At 37.6% G+C, this 17,472-nt stretch overlaps 1 protein-coding gene across 2 annotated transcripts in view; it reads left to right on the top strand.

Moving 5' to 3' along the window:
- Positions 1 to 17,472, top strand: part of si:cabz01090165.1 (uncharacterized protein LOC100333421 homolog) — a 304,518-nt gene that overhangs the window by 200,095 nt on the left and 86,951 nt on the right. For both annotated transcript variants that reach the window (XM_017431082.3, XM_017431081.3), the window contains exon 5: positions 4,655 to 4,733. The gene's annotated coding sequence lies outside the window, so the exon portion shown is untranslated. The remainder of the gene's footprint in view (positions 1 to 4,654; positions 4,734 to 17,472) is intronic.

Below are 17,472 nucleotides of genomic sequence, written 5' to 3'. Positions count from 1 at the left end.
CCTGCTCCATCCGACCTGCTCCATCCTGTTTGTCTACTCTATCATTCCTAACATTGCCAACTATATTCAGGACTTTTTTTATGATATTATCATTTTATTAAGTTTGATAAAAATGTGTAGTGGATTGAAACTTGATGTCCCGTTGGTGCAGTGGTTAACACTCTTCACGCAGCAAAACGGTTGGAGGTTTAAATCAACCTTTGAGCGTATTTTTACAAACAAAAAGAAAAGTTTGTCCTTTTCTCTGACACAAGAGAAGCTGTTCCATCTTTGAATGTCACCATTTTCCAAAGTGTCAAATTATTCAGATAAATTCCTGCCTTTCAAATAATTATCAGTTTGTTAGTTGTATCAAAGTAAATGCTTCCCTTTAAAAGGCAGAAAAATATTTTTAATTCAGTTCATTTAAATGTATTTATGGAGCCCTAATTTACAGTGAAAGTCATTTATGGATGCCAAACAGGAAACACAAACTGTTCTTGCAGCAGTAATGTGGGCAGAAGCTGAGATTACATTTAGTACAAATGTTTTTATTATTATTATATAGAACCTTTTCATGTTAAGTGATCAGTATTTGTGATTTTGTTTGTTTGCTGGCAGGTTTAACACTTGTAATAACATGAAATGTTCTTTGTTTCAAAGCTAAAATGAGAAATGTTCATGTCAGCCTTTTACTCAGTCCTTTCACTGTCCTCCTTCCTCCTCTTCTTGGCTCGCCTCCTCTGTCCTTTGGGGAATTACCGCTCAGGTTTGAAGGTCATGGATGGTCAAATCAGAAAAAAAAAGAAAATAGAGTAGAGAGGAGTAGGGTTTGTCTTAATGCAACAGAGACCGAAAGGAACCCACAGCCGGAAATGCTCTTAAAATGAAATCTGCTCTAAATGAGGAGGAAAAGATACACTAACACTTTGGGGACAGGGGGGGTTTTAGTTGTTCAGCAGACATTAAAGTCCTTTGTTGAATTATACAACTGCCAAAGTTATTTTTCTTTCCTTGAATCTTAACTAAAAATTCAGTCTATGAATATTTCCAAAGGTATTTCTACCAGTTTGTTGTAGTTTTTTACATTTCAGTCTGACTTCTTAGATATTCACACTTTTGATATGTCACAACGTGAGAGGAATGATCATACATGGTTCCTGAGACAATTATCTGTTTGTTACCTTTTCATTTTTACAGATGCTCAGCTCCACCAATCACAGACATGACTTTAGGAATGTCAAAAGCAGGGAAGCTATATTTCACTAACTCAAGTGTCAGTATTTGGTGTCGTATTGGTTTTAATACAATATTTTACACAATTTAAACTGTTAAAGTGTTTTTGAGTTTAGTTAAAGAAAAAACAAGTTTCCTTTTTGCTGATTTGATTACTAAAACCAACAGGAGTTTTGAAGCTGGATTATCAAAGACTGTTTCTCTCCTGTTCAGTGTTGTTATTGCAGATGGAAAAAAATGAAGAGTTAAAAGACAAAGAAAACAATGATGGTTGTTGTTTCGTTCTGACAGAGAGAGAAAGATCAGCTCTGAGCACGTAGACGCTCTTTAATCTTGGACAACTCGACTATCTGCTCGGTTGTTTAGATGGCAAGCTGCACACACACACACACACTGCTGTCAGAATCTGTACTCTGGGTGCTCGAGAATAAGCACTGATGGTATCAAGAGCAGACTCAAACACGCTGCAGCTTTTCAACAACATCTGCATGTGATATCCATGTTGTTCTTTCATGTCTACACAAAACACTTTTAAATCAGTCCTGGACAAATGTAGTAGCATGGAGTATATATATGTACTACTGCTGGAAGATTTATTAGTTTGGTTATAGTTAGAGTGGTATAAAAATTTACCCATTACTATAACATGGTAGTTTTGTTTTATAAATCTGCAGGCGACGAGAATGTTATCAGTATGGTAGAAATCTGGTCATAAAGTTTAGATGTTGACTTAAAGAAAAGATAAATTAGAGGAACGATTTATGTCCGGCAATCAAAGTTTGATTATATTTCTCAACTCTCACTGGGCTCTGACTGCTGGTCACTGGGTGGAAACACAGTTTGCAAGAAAATACATCAATTTGACTAAATTTATAATGAAATTGACATCAGGTGGTTGTTGGTGTTGATGGATGGAGAGATCAGTGAACTTTAATACTAAGCATTACTGTCGTTGTATCATATCATGCAGTTCTGCTGCAGCATGTCAGGCAACAGTTATTTACTCCTAACAGACAGTACAACTGCTGTATATTGTCTTTAAAAAGACGAGTCCTGTTGTGACCAGCAGGGCTGAACGTTTGTCTCCTCTCCTGTTTGCAGCAGCAGATTACAGCCAGAGGACGGCTGAGCCAGCAACAAAGCCTGACTAACTCTCACCCAGCCACTTATCTCTCACATCTCATCGTATTAAGACCAGAACAGCAGCAGAGTCCTTCCCACAAGGCGATGCCGCCCACCTCTGAACCCCAGTCTCATTAACCAGACATATTGGCCTCTGTGGCTCCTTTTGGAGCTCACACTTCACCATCCAGCCCTGCTCATTTAAGACTGATGTGTCCGTGTTGTTGTTGTTGTGTGCAATCATCGACATCAGTAAACGGCGCTTAGGGAGGAGCTAGACTCTGATTCACTAACAACTGCTGGGTGTTGAAGACGAGGGCTGATGTTTGCTTCAGATGTCAGATAGTCGAGGCGCAGTGAAGAGAATCAGATCTGAACTTCTGACAAGATCTCACTCTGTCATGCTGATTTAAGTGTTCCTCTGTCTTCTAATCCAATTCGTTTCAGCTGTTTTCTTTCCAATCCAGAAAATTTACTGTTTGATTTATAATCTCATAATCCTTTTTCATTATCATCCAGAAGACTTTTGCCCTCCACAGCAGATAGGAACAGAGAAAATATCGTAACTTGAAGGGAAATTGGTCTCAAAGCCAGTGTGCTTCATGTAATACATGCAAAAGTTGTTCCAACTTGGCTTCAGAGTCAGAAACGGTTGTAGGTCTATTTCAGGCCCTGATGTTTGGACTCCTAACCTGAATGAGTCACCAGATTGGAAGAAATATGAAAAAGACTAATTTAAAGGTTTAAAATGTTGCTGTGAGCCGATATTGTGACTGATTTTGACTGACAGCAGTGGGAGGGTGAGGTGTTGCTGTTAAACGTAACGTGAGACCAGTCAGGTTTGGCTTTTCAGATCTCCACTGGTCTGTTCTTTAAGATCTGATAAATCCCTCTGCAGGTTTCCCTCTTCACATCCGAGCACGGTTCACATCTGAGCTAAAACCACCACCTCCTTATCATGGTGGTTCTTCTGTCACATGTTTTATTGGTTTTGTTTGTTTTGTTTTTAGACGTGCATTGTGAGTTTGCATGACATCTGCCATTTGGTGAATGATTCAAACCAACAGCCTCCCACTGCTGGACTCTGACCTACATTTGAGTCCTGGATGTCCCTGAAGGGAACTGAGCTGCCATCCCAGCTTCTGTCACCGCGTCGCTTGGTTTCAACACAATCTAACACAAACTGGACCTGCGTGACACAGATATATATATGTACAGGGTTTTCATTTAGAAAACAGCATGGATTGAGAGAAGTCATCCATTACTAAAACATTTATTAAACACATATCACTTATTATTGTTGTAGATACGTTTTATCTTAGTTTAGTTTATTTCTTATTTCTTAGCTTAGTGTGCCTCAGTTTATTTTACCTTTCTCACCTTGGCTTAGTTATCATATTTTAGTTCAGCTAAACTCATCTTACCTTAACTTTTTAGCTTCAGTTAACATAGTTTATTTTAGATTGTTATACTATAAAGGCATTTGTGAAACTGTAGTGATGAAGTCAGACATCAACAGGGATAAAAAAGACACTTTGCCACTTTGAATTAAAGTTATTTTATGTGCACATTCATCACTTATGTGAACTCAAAATTACATTTTGGGTTCTTTTAGATACAGATGAAGACATGAATCAGTTCATTAAATGTTAAAAACGTGATCATTCCTGAAAATGGAGAAACAGTAAAAATTATACGTTAAACATTTTAAGTATGAATTTTCCACAAGTAAAGCAGATTATTATGAAATAACTAAATATCTTCAGTCTTCTTGTGTTTGTTCTCCAATCATAAACAAATCAACTTTCTTTAAGTCGTGTTTGCTGGCTGATCTCAGGTCAGTGGTTCTGTGTTGCAGGATTTTGAAGTCATACATTTAAAAAAGATTGAATAAAGTTGAAAATACTTTTTTATTATTTGTTTGTTGTAATGAAGGGATGATTAAACTTAGACTGATCTGCCAACATTTATAAGAGTTCCTAAACACTTCTCTCCATTTCCATGTCATGAATGAATGGTTCCATTGGTTTGGTTTTGTTTTATTTTGTTTTAAGATGGCCTGAACATTTTAACATCTGCAGAGGAAACCTCTGATTAAACTGAGAGTGAAGGTGGTTTTAGTTCCAGCAGAGGTTCGTAGGATGGATTCAGAAAATAACTCAATACTCCAAGAGTCATTTGAATATCTTCTGTTGATGTTTAATTTCTCTCTCCAACATGCCTCAGAGCTGTTATCTCACCTGCCATCTTTGACTATGAAAGTTTTACAAACGAGTGAATTACTGACCATAAAATCTTTCTTTCCTTTCTGTTGCAGATCAGATCCAGTCATCACTTCACAGCTAGTCCTGATTGGCTCCTCTTAAGAAAGAAATCCTGAATATGTTCTTCTTCAGGTAGGTCTCCATGTGCAGTGGTGTTTAAATGTAACACTTGATTTAATTCAGAGGGAAATCAAAGCTAAACCTATTAGAGCGTCTGATTATTCAGAGGTCCGAGCCCACGCTGGATGTGGGCTGCAGAGACCTGTCTCCTCTTTCAGTCCCAGCAGTGAAACAGCTGCGTCTTTTTTGATAAATAAATGGATCATGAACACACACTGACATCCACACCCTCAGACAACAATCTCAGCTCAGGTAAGAGCTCAACTTCATCTCCTCTGATGTGGAAGGACTCATGTATGAGAGAAATACAAACAAGAGACTCTGCTGTGTGACACGATGACGTGGCTGAAGAGTTCTGCACGAGACGTGTTGGTCTTTCTGTGTGTGTGTGGACACTGTTGGATTGTTGTGTTGGTAACATACAGGAAACAGAGCTGTGTAAAAATACTGAAATGCATGTATAACAGAGGCTCAAATTTACACAGTTTACCTGTTCTTTCTTTTTTTTCTGGGTGTAATTTAGAATTTTGCACTTCAATCTAATTCACAAAGTGAACTTTCTGCCTCTGAATTTGCTTTCAGCAGCAGTCTGTCAGTGCTGACTCAGTTTACCAATATTTAAATGAGGTATAATGCTGCATTTAGAGGAAAAGCCTCCCATGTTTGTGCAAATAACTGCCTGAGCGAAAAGCATCTGATTCTCCAAGGCCAGAACCGTTTGCAAATGAAACATCCTGACTTGCTGCAGGTATTTGCATTTCTGAAGAAGAAAATTGAGACATTTAGCAAACTGCTGCAATGTAGTCAGGAAAAGTATTATTTATCTTTTATTCCAGTGACAAATAACAAATAAATACAATTTATACAAATACATTGTCAAAAAAAGTTTTATAAAATCCTGTTGTTTCTGTTTTATATTCAGGATTTTAAAAAGTTCTGACTATAGAACCTTTCAGCAGATAGACTGTGGAGAAAGGAGCTGGTGTCCCTGTCCCGTCCACACTGTGTCCCCGTTTGACGGGGCAGGAAGCTGCCATCTCTCTGATTTAATTATTAGACCCCAGTGTTTCATGGATCCTGACCTGCAGGAGGCAATATATTTATAAATCATAAACCTTAGCTGTATGACAGCAAATGTCAGATAAACTGTAAAATCTGTGTTTAGAGATCCAGGAACCAAAGCCAATGTCTGCCTCACTAATATTTATGGTCAGATGGATCCAGCCTGAGCTTATTAGTCTGAATTAACGGGGTTAGGAGATATTTTGCAGACAGACAGAACCACACAGACACAGTTACATGATTGCTCATCTATCTGAAAGTACCTTATTATTCAGTTATTATTCAGCTGCTAAGGTTAAAAGAATAAGAGTTGTAGTTCTGCAACAACATGACGTTGAGTTCAGTTATTATAGTTTGATTTGCTCTTTACATTTAATTTCCCACCATGTGTACTGCAGTCATAGAAAATGTTGACAGATGTGAAAATAACAGCTACCCTTCATTTCCGTAGACCAACATTTCTTAACAAACGAGCGTGGGAGGAAGTAGGCAGAGGATTCTTTGAGCAAAGAGGAAACATGTCTTGATAATAAATAATCTCTGTGTTTTATTGTTCATCCAAGAGCAGTGAAATCAAAACCTAGAAGAATACAAGCTGTAATAACAGTCTTCACCAATTTATTGCCTCCATTGCGTTTATTAAATCCTCCTTTATTTTCCGAGCGCTTCTCTCCGTCTCATTCATTTATTCATCCCCTGTGGTTTCTGCGCAGAATGAGTGCAGATGATGGTTTTTCTTGTGTGCTTTAGGCCTCAGAGTGTTGGTTCCCATTAGCACCAGGCTAAAATCTGTCACTGACTGAGAGGCTTTTGTTCAGCGCTCCTGCTCATCACTATTGTTCGACAGCCAGACTCGTTATCTGCAAGCAAAACCGTCAAAAGCTCCACAGCAAAGAGAGCTTTTTTTAATATGGCTGTGTGATGTTGGAAAGAATTGATCTGAATGGATTCCCAACGATGAGGACACAGAACAAATGAATACAAAATATGTGTCAGAGACGGAGATATAAGACGATGTGAGTCAGAGTTATTCCTGGAGGAAACCTGTGGTCGTTCTGTTTCTTTGCACAAAATGTGCAAATCGTCAGTGATTACAATATTTTAAAAGTGAATGAAACATGTTTGCAGCCTGGTTAAACACTGAAGCTTTTCTAACTTCCAACAAGGACTCAAAAATAAAGACATTTTTTGTAACAGAAGTAAACTCCAGGATGGTTCTGCTGCAGGTTTCTTCCTATGTTACAAAGTAAAAATTAGAAATCTTTAACTAATTGTCATTTCATAATCTCCTGTTTGTGAATGCATTATATTATAACTGAATGAACTGACTGTCATTTAATTTGATCTGAATTAGATTTTCAGTTTGACTTGTTTTTCTACTAATGTATTGTCCTGAGATTACTTTTATTGTAAATCAATCAATCAAACTTTATTTATAAAACACTTTTTATATATAAAATGTAACACAAAGTATAACAAAGTAAACAGGTAAACAAACACAAGAAAACACATAAAAGATCTTTTAAAAGAGCAATTAGTAGTAGAAGTATTAATTATTTGATACTAAATGTTAGCTCAATAAAAGTGTTTTCAGCATGTTGGTGTTTGATAAAGTTAATTAGCATCCAGTGATTAACTTCTGAGAGTTTCTGTAAAATCTCTCCTGTAGTTCAGAGGGATTTTGCAAACATTTTGCAGACAAATGAACATGTGCACACTCATACACAAACAGGAAATGACATGATTGCCCTTCTCTGGAGGAGGTAACTCACAGCCTTTTAAAGGAAACTAGAAATTCATGTGTCTGGTTTGAAAATGAGCCTTTTTTCATCTTTTTCTGGGCTAATAAAGCTTCTTTACACGTTTCCCCTCGGTGCAGAGATGGTAGCTGTGTGTGTGTGTGTGTGTGAAGTTTGTTATTCCATCAGTGGAAGTTCTTCAACAGAACTTTTCCTCCCAGTCAGCACAAACACTCAGAGACACCTGCTGGTTGCTGGAGGCCAGAACCAGAACTTGGACTGATGCGTCCGGCTGAACTCACTGAGCAAAACCACTTTATTTTTTTTTACCTGAGCTTCTTTTCATGTTCCTTGTTACGTCTCCTCTGGACTTCTCCTGATTTCGACCTCTGTGTAAAGATGTCAGAGGTCAGGTAGATGTGGGAGAACATCTTCAGGTTTTTGGAAACAAGAATCGGAGCTCAGCTGGATTAAATCTGTGCGTCTCAGACGTTTTACTGTCTGTGGAGGAGAAGAGCTCCTGATCTCACCACTTTAACAGTTTCAACTGAAAAACATGAAGATTTCTGTTCTTTGTAAACAAGTTTTGTGACATTTTGTCACCACATTGCTTCTTCAGCTTGTTATCTTTTAATTATTAAACAAAAACGAATAGAAGTTAAATTCTGTTAATATATTAAAGTAGTTTTTCCATCAGACTGCGGTTCTTATAAACAGATTATAACCTATCATTGCTTGAAGGAATGCATGTCGCCCGCCGCGTTGTGTGCCGAAGTGGATCTGTTTGCTGTCAGAGGATGTGATGACTCTCAGCTACGACCACGTAGGTGAGGCAGCCATCTTGACTCAGCTGTAGATGTGCATCCAGTGATAATTTTCTGAGTGTTTCATCAAAATTTGTCCCGTGGCTCATGAGATATTTTGCTAACAGACAGTGAAGCACACATAGTTACATTTTATTTAGGAAATAATGCCAAGTTGCTTCATTTAGGAGAACTTATTTCATATTTTCACTGTATTAGAAGCTTCAGATTTTCTCTTTTTAATCTTTTTTATCTCCTTTAAGTTGTTTTAATCTCCAGTTTTCTTTCTAATCTAATCCTCTTATTTGTCTTAGTCTCTTTTTTGTTCATTTAGGTTTTTTCTTGTTTTTTTCTTCCTTATTTTAAACACAAACTTTAAACTTTTGTATTTTTGCTGATTTCTTGACATTTTTATTATTTGTTGCTTCTGAGCTTTTTGGCTCATTAAGATCTTTTTATATTTAATTACATTAAATTTATTTAAAACCAGTTTAAACATCATCTCTTTTCTTCTTGGGATGTTTGACATTGCATGGTAATCAAAGTTTTGTTTTAAAAGGTATTTTTCTGTTGAATCCGTCTTTAAGTCTGATTGTTTTACTTGTTTTACTCAAAGCTGCGTTTTTCCCATGTTAAGCTGCCTCTCGTGCACTTTACTCACAGACCGATCCTTGTGCTCACTCACCCTGTGTAAATATAATCTTTCAACTTGTTAATTAGTTCCATCCCATCCCCGAAGGCCTCCTTTCTTTTCAAGGACACTCATTAATCAAACACATCTCCTGCGTGTCGTCAGAGCGAGTCCGGAGAAGAAATGCGGGAGGTTAACAAAAAAAACTCTCATATTTGTATCTCAGATTTTCCGTTGCAGCTTTGAGGCACTTTCCTGTTAGTTTCACTCCTGTTGAGCTGTTTGAGAACTAATAATTTCTTCTTTATGTTTAGTTGTTGTTGCTTCAGTGTCTCGTCATACGGACTCATTTACAGCTCAGTGTGAGAAACCTGTTCAGCTTTCAGACCAGCGTCACGTTTACTCAATGTGTAAAACATTTAAATAAAAAACGGGTTTTAAAACTCCTAAAGCCTCTCACAGTGCAAGCCTCTGAGTTAAACGTGCAGAAACCTCAGCAGACAGATATCTTGACAGGGTAGCTGTTTATAGAAAAAAACAAGTTAAAGGAAACTCCAGGTATAATTTGGTAAAGTGGTTTTTATCTTTGCTTCACTTAACTTGATTGGTTTTGTGCAGCAAATCATGAGCAAAGTTTTTCTGAAGTTTTTCCTTTGTGCTTTGTCTTCATGAGCTCTCCGAACTGCAAATGACAAAAGGAATGAGCAAAGAGATGTTTTTATGTATTAAATATAGAAATTCAAAGAAATCAGAAAGTTTTAGACAAACTTTAGAGAAAGCAGGAAAAAACTGAGACTTTATCAGATGAAACACCTGAGAAACAATGCCTGTCTGTCATCTGCTGAATCACCATGGCAACCAGTGACTCTTTGTTAGATTTTTTCCATCATGGCCTCTCGTAGAAGTCCTGCAAGAATTTAACAATTTTATCCTGATTAGAACCTTTTAAGTTCAGTAAAAAATGAATAAAAGCCTCTGCAGAATTCAGGGTTTAAAGCTCCCCCCCAAAAAAAATAAATAAATAAACCAAGGGAAAACATGGAGACGTTTCAACCTGGAGTTTTCAAATAAAACTCGTAGATGAGGAGTTGTTAAACATTATAGTCAAAGGTTGAAATCAGACTTTTAGATAAGGTCAAAGGTTCAGAACAAACAGCAGTAATCAAGTTTCATTTCTTAAATTTACTTTATGCTGTTTGCTTGTGAACTGAAGGCCCTCAAGTCTTTGACAGGAAAACTTAAAGTGCTTTGTAGTTTTATAAGAAATTTTGAAAGAAATAAACCTAAACCTATTAAATGAAGTTAAAGGCAACAGGACACAGCACTGATACAGACTCACCTGGTGTGGAAAATGTTCCTTCTGTCTTCAATAAGAAGCTTAAACCTTAAATAAAATGTTGTCAGATGGAGTAGCTGACCTTTGAAGGCAGTTCAGTTTTTAAGTGGCAACGATTTGAACTTTTTACTAGTTATTGTTGAGGAAGCACTCACACGGCGAGGACGAAATAAATGTATATTTCTCCGCCCACTCATCTTTGAAAACTCTGTTTTCTAAGATCTACATGTCTTTCTTACAAATTTAAATAACTCCATGGCGATGTGACATAAACACCTTCTTCTCTGCCTGAGTTCCTGATAAGGACAAACCTGCAGCTCGTCACCGACTCTGGCAGCTGTGGCTGGAAGACTTGTAGCATTTAGTGTTGTTACTGCAGCCTAAACTAAACATTTACTGCTAGAAGTGAAGCTTTTTACAGCTAATTATCCTCTGTCTCCGTCATTCTCACACCTAGCATACAGATAAACTCCCTCCCCTCCTCGCTCACCCCATGCTCTCTCTCTCTCTCTCTGTGCTGTTATAACGGCAGAAAACCTTCATTTTGGATCCAGACAGTCTTGGCTTTAGGTCCGGATCTGGAGTTGTAGATTAATAATAAAATGAATATCGATAATATTTTGCTGAATTATTTTTTCTGTAATAAATAAAGACAATGAGCCCACTTTCATCAGAAAACCTGTGAAAACCTGGTCTATAAGTCCAAAAGTGTTGTCCTGTTAAAGTTTCTTTTGTTTTGCATCACATGATGAGACCGCATTACCCTAGATTTTAATTTGAACCATGACTGTCCTTTTATTCTACACTTTAGGTGAGAGTAAGATAAAAAATGCATGCCATGTGCATACCTGAGATGGCTGGTCTGGACGCGCTAACAGCGTTTTTAGCATCTTCCTCAGCGTGTGTGGACACCTTTGACAAAGAGCCTGTAACGCATTTGTGTTTACATTGCAGCAGACATCAGCACCTTTTCAGATAACAGGACTCAGTGTGCCCATATCTTTGATGAATGGCCTCATCCATGCCTTTATTAAAAGCCCCGATGTGTGTCCCGTTCTGATTAGGAGCCTCATGTTTGAACATTTCTGCTGCCTAAAAAGCCCACTGCGTCCATACTTCTGAATGAGATATCAAATGGATGTCTTCTTCTTTCCTAAACGACGTACTGAGTGTTTGTAGTGAAGTTTAAATGTGTGTCAACACTTTAGGATAAAGGAGCCTTTGTGGATACAGTGTGTCCTTGTTGGTTATTCAGTCTTATCTGTACAGGTCTGCTCTTCCTTTGACTATAAACCTCATGACAGTGACTTGAAAAGCTCCGTCTGATCCGTTTAAACCCACTCTCTGCTCTCCATGTTGCTGCTTTAACACAAAACCTTGTTTGATCAGTAACTTTATCCTCTTTGACTCCCAGCAGTAAACTTTTCTAAAATGTTTTTATTTGTTTGACTCTTCCACGAACAGTCTTTACAATCTTCCAACCCTCGCAAGATTATTATGACAAAACGACAACAAACATCTTTTATTTTCCTAATTCTGTTTTCTCCTAGTTTCAGAGTGCTTGTTTCAGCTGCTGACTGATTGCACAAAATGATAGATTTAGGAAAACAAAACTGTTGTACCAATTTGTGATCGAGGTAATTAGACAAACTGTGGAGCAAAATGTTTAAATAAAACTGAGAAACGGGAGAGTTGAGGGGCCCATATATATATATATATATATATATATATATATATATATATATATATATAAAAGAAACTTTGTTACTGATATTGGCTGAGGAAGAACCAAAAAGTTTTAATTTGATTAGATTTGACAGAAAAAGAAGTTTTGCATTATTAGCAACATTTCTTTTGAGCATGTTTACATAAACAGTATAAATAAAACTATATTTTTGGTTTTATTGGCATTATATGCACAAACACAACAGTGATGAAAGAGATCATTTGTTTTGATTATTCCGTTGTTAAAGTCCTGAATTGCTGCACAGTTTGCAACACTTTGCACAGTTCAGACCTCACGCTCACCGATACATACAGTGTTGCTGCACCTTGCGCACATTTTAAAGACATTAGACAATAAAATACAACCACAGAATGTATCTTCACAAAGTTCTCCAGTCACAGTTGTATCATTAGACCCTCCCTCCCAGCTGCACAAAGCAATTACAGCTCAGAACGGAGCACAAAGGGACGATGATGAATGGACTATAACAGAGTTTATTTAATATATGTGTGTGGAGGCCTTCCATTTATTCCAGGTGTGCTTTGATTCCAGCCCCTGCGGTATATGATTACATGCCTTTTGTAAAACTCAATCAAACCTTTATGATGGCAGTAAACAACACATCTGACAACACGCACATTGTGAGGCAGCACCTCACTCATGTTTAATGAGTCTTTTCAGGAGGCTGTAATCAACTCAGTCACAGGGGATTCCAACTCTCTGGAACCGAAAACACTCATTTTCAACATCACTTTATTCTTGTCCTCTTTTCAAGTTTGAAGGGACTTCTGATGTTTGTACTTTATAAAGATTGTCTTAGCCCTTTTAGTTTCTTATTAAAGTTTCTGGTTTTGGTGAAGTTTGTATTTGTTGATTGTTGCTCTAATTGTTTTAAAAGCTGGAATGTAAAAGTACTCATTAAAGTGAAGGAGAACAGCAGCAAAGTGGAGATATTAGTGAGGATAAGTGGCTTTCAGGTTACTCAGTGTTTGTGCAGAAGAAAAGGATTCATTTTGTTCAGAAATAATAAACATAATCTTGCAGAAAAAAATCTAATTAAAACATTTTGTGGATGTCAGCATCTACAAAAGGAGCTTCTTATTTAAGGCTAGACCTGCATCAAGCCAGAACAAACTAAAATAAGCAAATATATGCAAATAAGAAAAGTGTATTTTTACCTTTTTTTTTGTCTTCTGATGGCAGATAAACACCATGACCTCTGACCTTGTGCTGACTGTGGGTTTGTGACGTGAAAAAAAACAAACACCTTTGTTTGTCCATTCGCCCCTCACAAATTAGCCTTCCTCCAGGATAATGAGCATGACCTGCCTGGGAAGAAACAACCTGCTCCTTCTCTCAGAGGTCCTGAAAGATCAGGCAGCCCTCGTTAGGAGGACCAGCTGGAGTCTCAGAGCGAGGACCGGCTCGCCCAGGTTTAAGAGACCTGCTAAGAACAAAAACACCAGTCAGATGAAATTATATAATCAGTTTGGCTAACATTATTATTATCATCATCATAATTAGTGCATGATTGGATGTAAGTTCGTTTTGAGTCATTGCAGGCGTCTAGTAATCTGTTCGGTTTAGTTCCTTTCAGTCTGAACGAAGGATCCATGACTCTCCGCTCAGAAGTAACCAGGTGGGGGATTTACGACCAATGAGAGGCGGCACCCGCTGCATTACTGTAGGTAATAACAGATATGATTTCAAAACAAATGAATAAACATCTCACAACCAAAGCTCACAAGAAAACCAATGAAAAAAAACACAACGACCGAACTTCCCTTCATCCAAAAGGAGAAAGAAAAGCTGTTATCTGCTGCTCGATCCGAGGATTTCACATTTACTGACGGAGGAACAAAAATGTCTCAAACGGATTTATTCTGATCAGAGCTGAAGAGTCACGAGTTTCACTGTTTAATGCAAATGTGTTGAGTATAGAAATTAACTTTAGTTAACTGAAGTTCTTTAAACTACTTTTTGTCTAAAATGTCAGGATTTGAGTTTATTTTATTTAGTTATCTTTGTTTTAGTCTGGTCTTAGTTCAGTTCTTGTTCTTTGTGTCTTTGTTTCCTGTCATCATTCACTTCTCCTCAGTCTGTCGTTTTCCTGCCACGCCCATCTCCACCTGCTCCTCATTATCACTCACCTGTGCTCACTTCACCTAATGACCCTCTGCCTTTAAAACCCGGTCATCTCCTCCACCCTCGCTGGTTTGTTTGTCTCCCTGCTGTCTGGTTTAGGTTACTGCTGCTGCGTCTTTGTATTTAGTTCCATTTGTGCCTCGTCAGCCTTTTGTTTCTTTTATTTTTAAAATAAATGATTTATTTTCTAAGATGAGATGATGATAAGATATTTTCAGCACAGCTAAGACTTGAAATTAAACACCTACAACTGCTCTTTTCTTAATTAAATAATGCTTAATATTTTATTTTAAAAATGAATAATTCATGTTTGTTAATTTTATGTTTAGTTTTTTTACTTGGCTGAAACTGAAAGTCCCATACTCACCCTGACATCCATATAAATAAATAAAACCTGTAAATGTTCAGTTGCTGCGTTATCCTCCTGTTCACAAACAACAAAAAAGACCAAAAATCAGACAAACAAGTGGAAGAAAAACTGAGCCGAAGTCTTCATTTCCCCAGAATAAGTGAAAATAAAACTGTTTATTAGACTTTGTTGATTTTGCTCACTCCATAAACTTCTTCTGTCTCGCTCCTTGTTTGCTCAAATCCCAACTTGCTAATTTATTGCTTCTCAAATTTGTTTTGTGCTCACTCAATAGTTTCGCACTAATGACGTCTCCCTCTGGGATTTAAGTCCTAATCCTCGGTTTCCCTCCATCTCCTGTTTTTATTCTGTAAATATGAGCGTGCTTTGTACTTTTTCTCTTTATTTTTTTAGGGTTTTACTGTCTTTCCTGGTGTGTGACTCATACACCAAACTAACTGCTTTATGGGACGTCTCCTGATAGAAATAATCTGCAGCTTTAAAGGCCTCTGCTTGTCTCTAAATGTGACATCTACCAGTCCTGTTGTCTTCCACCCACACACACACACTCAGTGTTGTTGGATGCTGTGGTTTACCTGAAGGCATAGTTCCAGGATGTTATTCAGTTGTTGGGCAAAGACGAAGCTCCCTGCTGCCCAAAGTCATAAACTGAAACAAAAGTGATGGTTCACACTGGAAGAGATCTGCAGGCATTTTTACAAAACAAGCTGATTACCTCATAACACAAGCATGCATGAACACATTCACATGCTCCAGATTTAGAGCAGCGAAGCAAACATGACACAGCAGCCAAATAACCAAACGCACACAATGAGCTGCAGTAAAAAGAGCCACAAAGAAACAACAAAATGATGGTGAAATGAAGGAGGTAGGACGGAGAGCGAGGAGAGGAAAAACAGGGACAGATCAGAGCAGTGAGGTGGAAATCACAGCGCCAGAGGCAGCAAAATATTTTAATCTGAAACTCAGCTTGTTTTCCTCTTCAAAATAAAAAAATCTAACGACTCACGTTTCATGTTTGACCTTCAATTAAACCCTAACTCGTTAAAAGTCCTCTAAGCTTTTATTTAAATTAGACTTTACACAAACATGACTTTCATGAATAACTATCATTGCCCACCCTTGGAAGCTGAATGATGGGCGATAATGTTTTTACTCGTCTCTGTTTGTTACCAACATCTCAGGAACAAGTTGACCAATTTTAATAAAACTTTCAGAAAATTAGAAAATCTAATCCAAGATTTCAAGGCGTCACATAACATCTACTGTTATTTTTAAGGTTTGATCATTGGATCATCTACAACAGAATAATGTTGATTCAAGATGGCCGCCACCACCGACTGTTCTTAAAAATCCCAAAATGACAAGAACTCAGTTTGTTTTACAGATACTGACCTGAAATTTGACGTGGTAGTAGCTGATTCTGAGCAATAACAGATTACATTAGACCTGAGGTCCGCTCTTTCTGTCTGTTAGTAAAATAAGTTACCTCATAAACCATGAGATGGATTTAATCAATATTAACCGGTACAAAAATGGTTATAACTGAGCTGAAATGGACTGTGGTGGTAGCTGAGAGTCATCTCCAGCATATTCTCTGACACCCTATGAGATCACATCGAACTCTAAAACTGACATTAAAGGCACATTATGCAAGTTTTCAAAGAATGCTAGGCCTTAACTTAATGTTTGTATTTATTATTTATCAATGTTCTTGTTACTTCAGGCACATGTCCTGATGTTTGGACATGTCCTCTGAGGTAAAACCAAACCAACAAGACAAGAGGAGACTCCAAAATGAGAGCTCCCGCTTTTTAATCTCTTCAAACTTGACTCTGCACTCACTCTGGTCAGAACTACTGAATTTGAACAAGATCAGAATAAGAACTGTGTCTGAAATACTCTTTATTTGACTTCAAAATCTTCTCAGAAAAAAACAAATAAGACCAGACTTGACACAGGTCTGAGTTTTCTGTGATACAGCAATCCACAAGCTTTTAAAAGTCAAGTTTCTATATCAAGAGTTCAAAAACACCCAACTGTTCTACAAAACATCAAAATCCTGCCTTCAGGCTCAAGTCCTATATATGACTGAATGCTGCAGGTTTAATTTATTCCAAGAGTTCAAGGAAATGATTCAGGAGGAGCCGGTTTGAGTTCAGATCATTGTCCGGTTGACTCTTAGATTAAATCAGGAGTGAGAGTCATCCCTCGTTAATATTAAACCATGTAAAGCAGTAATCCTCCACATCATGACCTACTTTAGGAATAAAGGAGTGCTTTAACCATTGCTTCACTTTGTTACAGTTGATGTACTTTTTAATCCCATATATAACATGTTAAATTACCAGCATTATTTAGCATTATTTTCTCATCTTGGTGCACATGTGTTTGTTTAGATGGGGCAGTCTATCATAATGTTTATGTTGTATATAGTAAGCCTGCAGTTTGACAGTTCAAATTTGTGTTTTTTCTCATTATTTCTGCTTTTGGTTGAACTTTCTTGGCCTCTTTCAAAAATGCTGGGAGCCGATAGGTAAAGCCTTCTAAATTTGAACAGAAAAATTTTCAGAGAAAAGGTTAGAACGGGTGTCAGACATGACGGGACTACAGGAGACGGGGATTAAATGAGGAAACCGGAAGCTTTTTGTGGACAAACAAAGCTGGAGGAGTACGTGGAGGAATGCTGACAACTGAACAAAACAGAAATACTTCTACCCTCAGAGTCCATCAGAAACACATCTCTGTTCTGTTCTTTTCTTTTCACCAAGTTTCTCTCAAACTAACCTGAGTTCTCTGCATCGGACTTTAGTTTACTTTCTCTAACTTTTTACACAGAACTGCTGAAGGTTTGTTCCTGTTCCATTCAGACATCTTCAGCAGAAAGATGGATGGATGGATGGATGGATGGATGAACGTTGGATGGATGGATGGATGGA

Source organism: Kryptolebias marmoratus, linkage group LG2 (assembly GCF_001649575.2).
Source record: "Kryptolebias marmoratus isolate JLee-2015 linkage group LG2, ASM164957v2, whole genome shotgun sequence".
Classification (NCBI taxonomy): Eukaryota; Metazoa; Chordata; class Actinopteri; order Cyprinodontiformes; family Rivulidae; genus Kryptolebias; species Kryptolebias marmoratus.
This window is presented reverse-complemented; position numbering and strand designations above follow the sequence as displayed.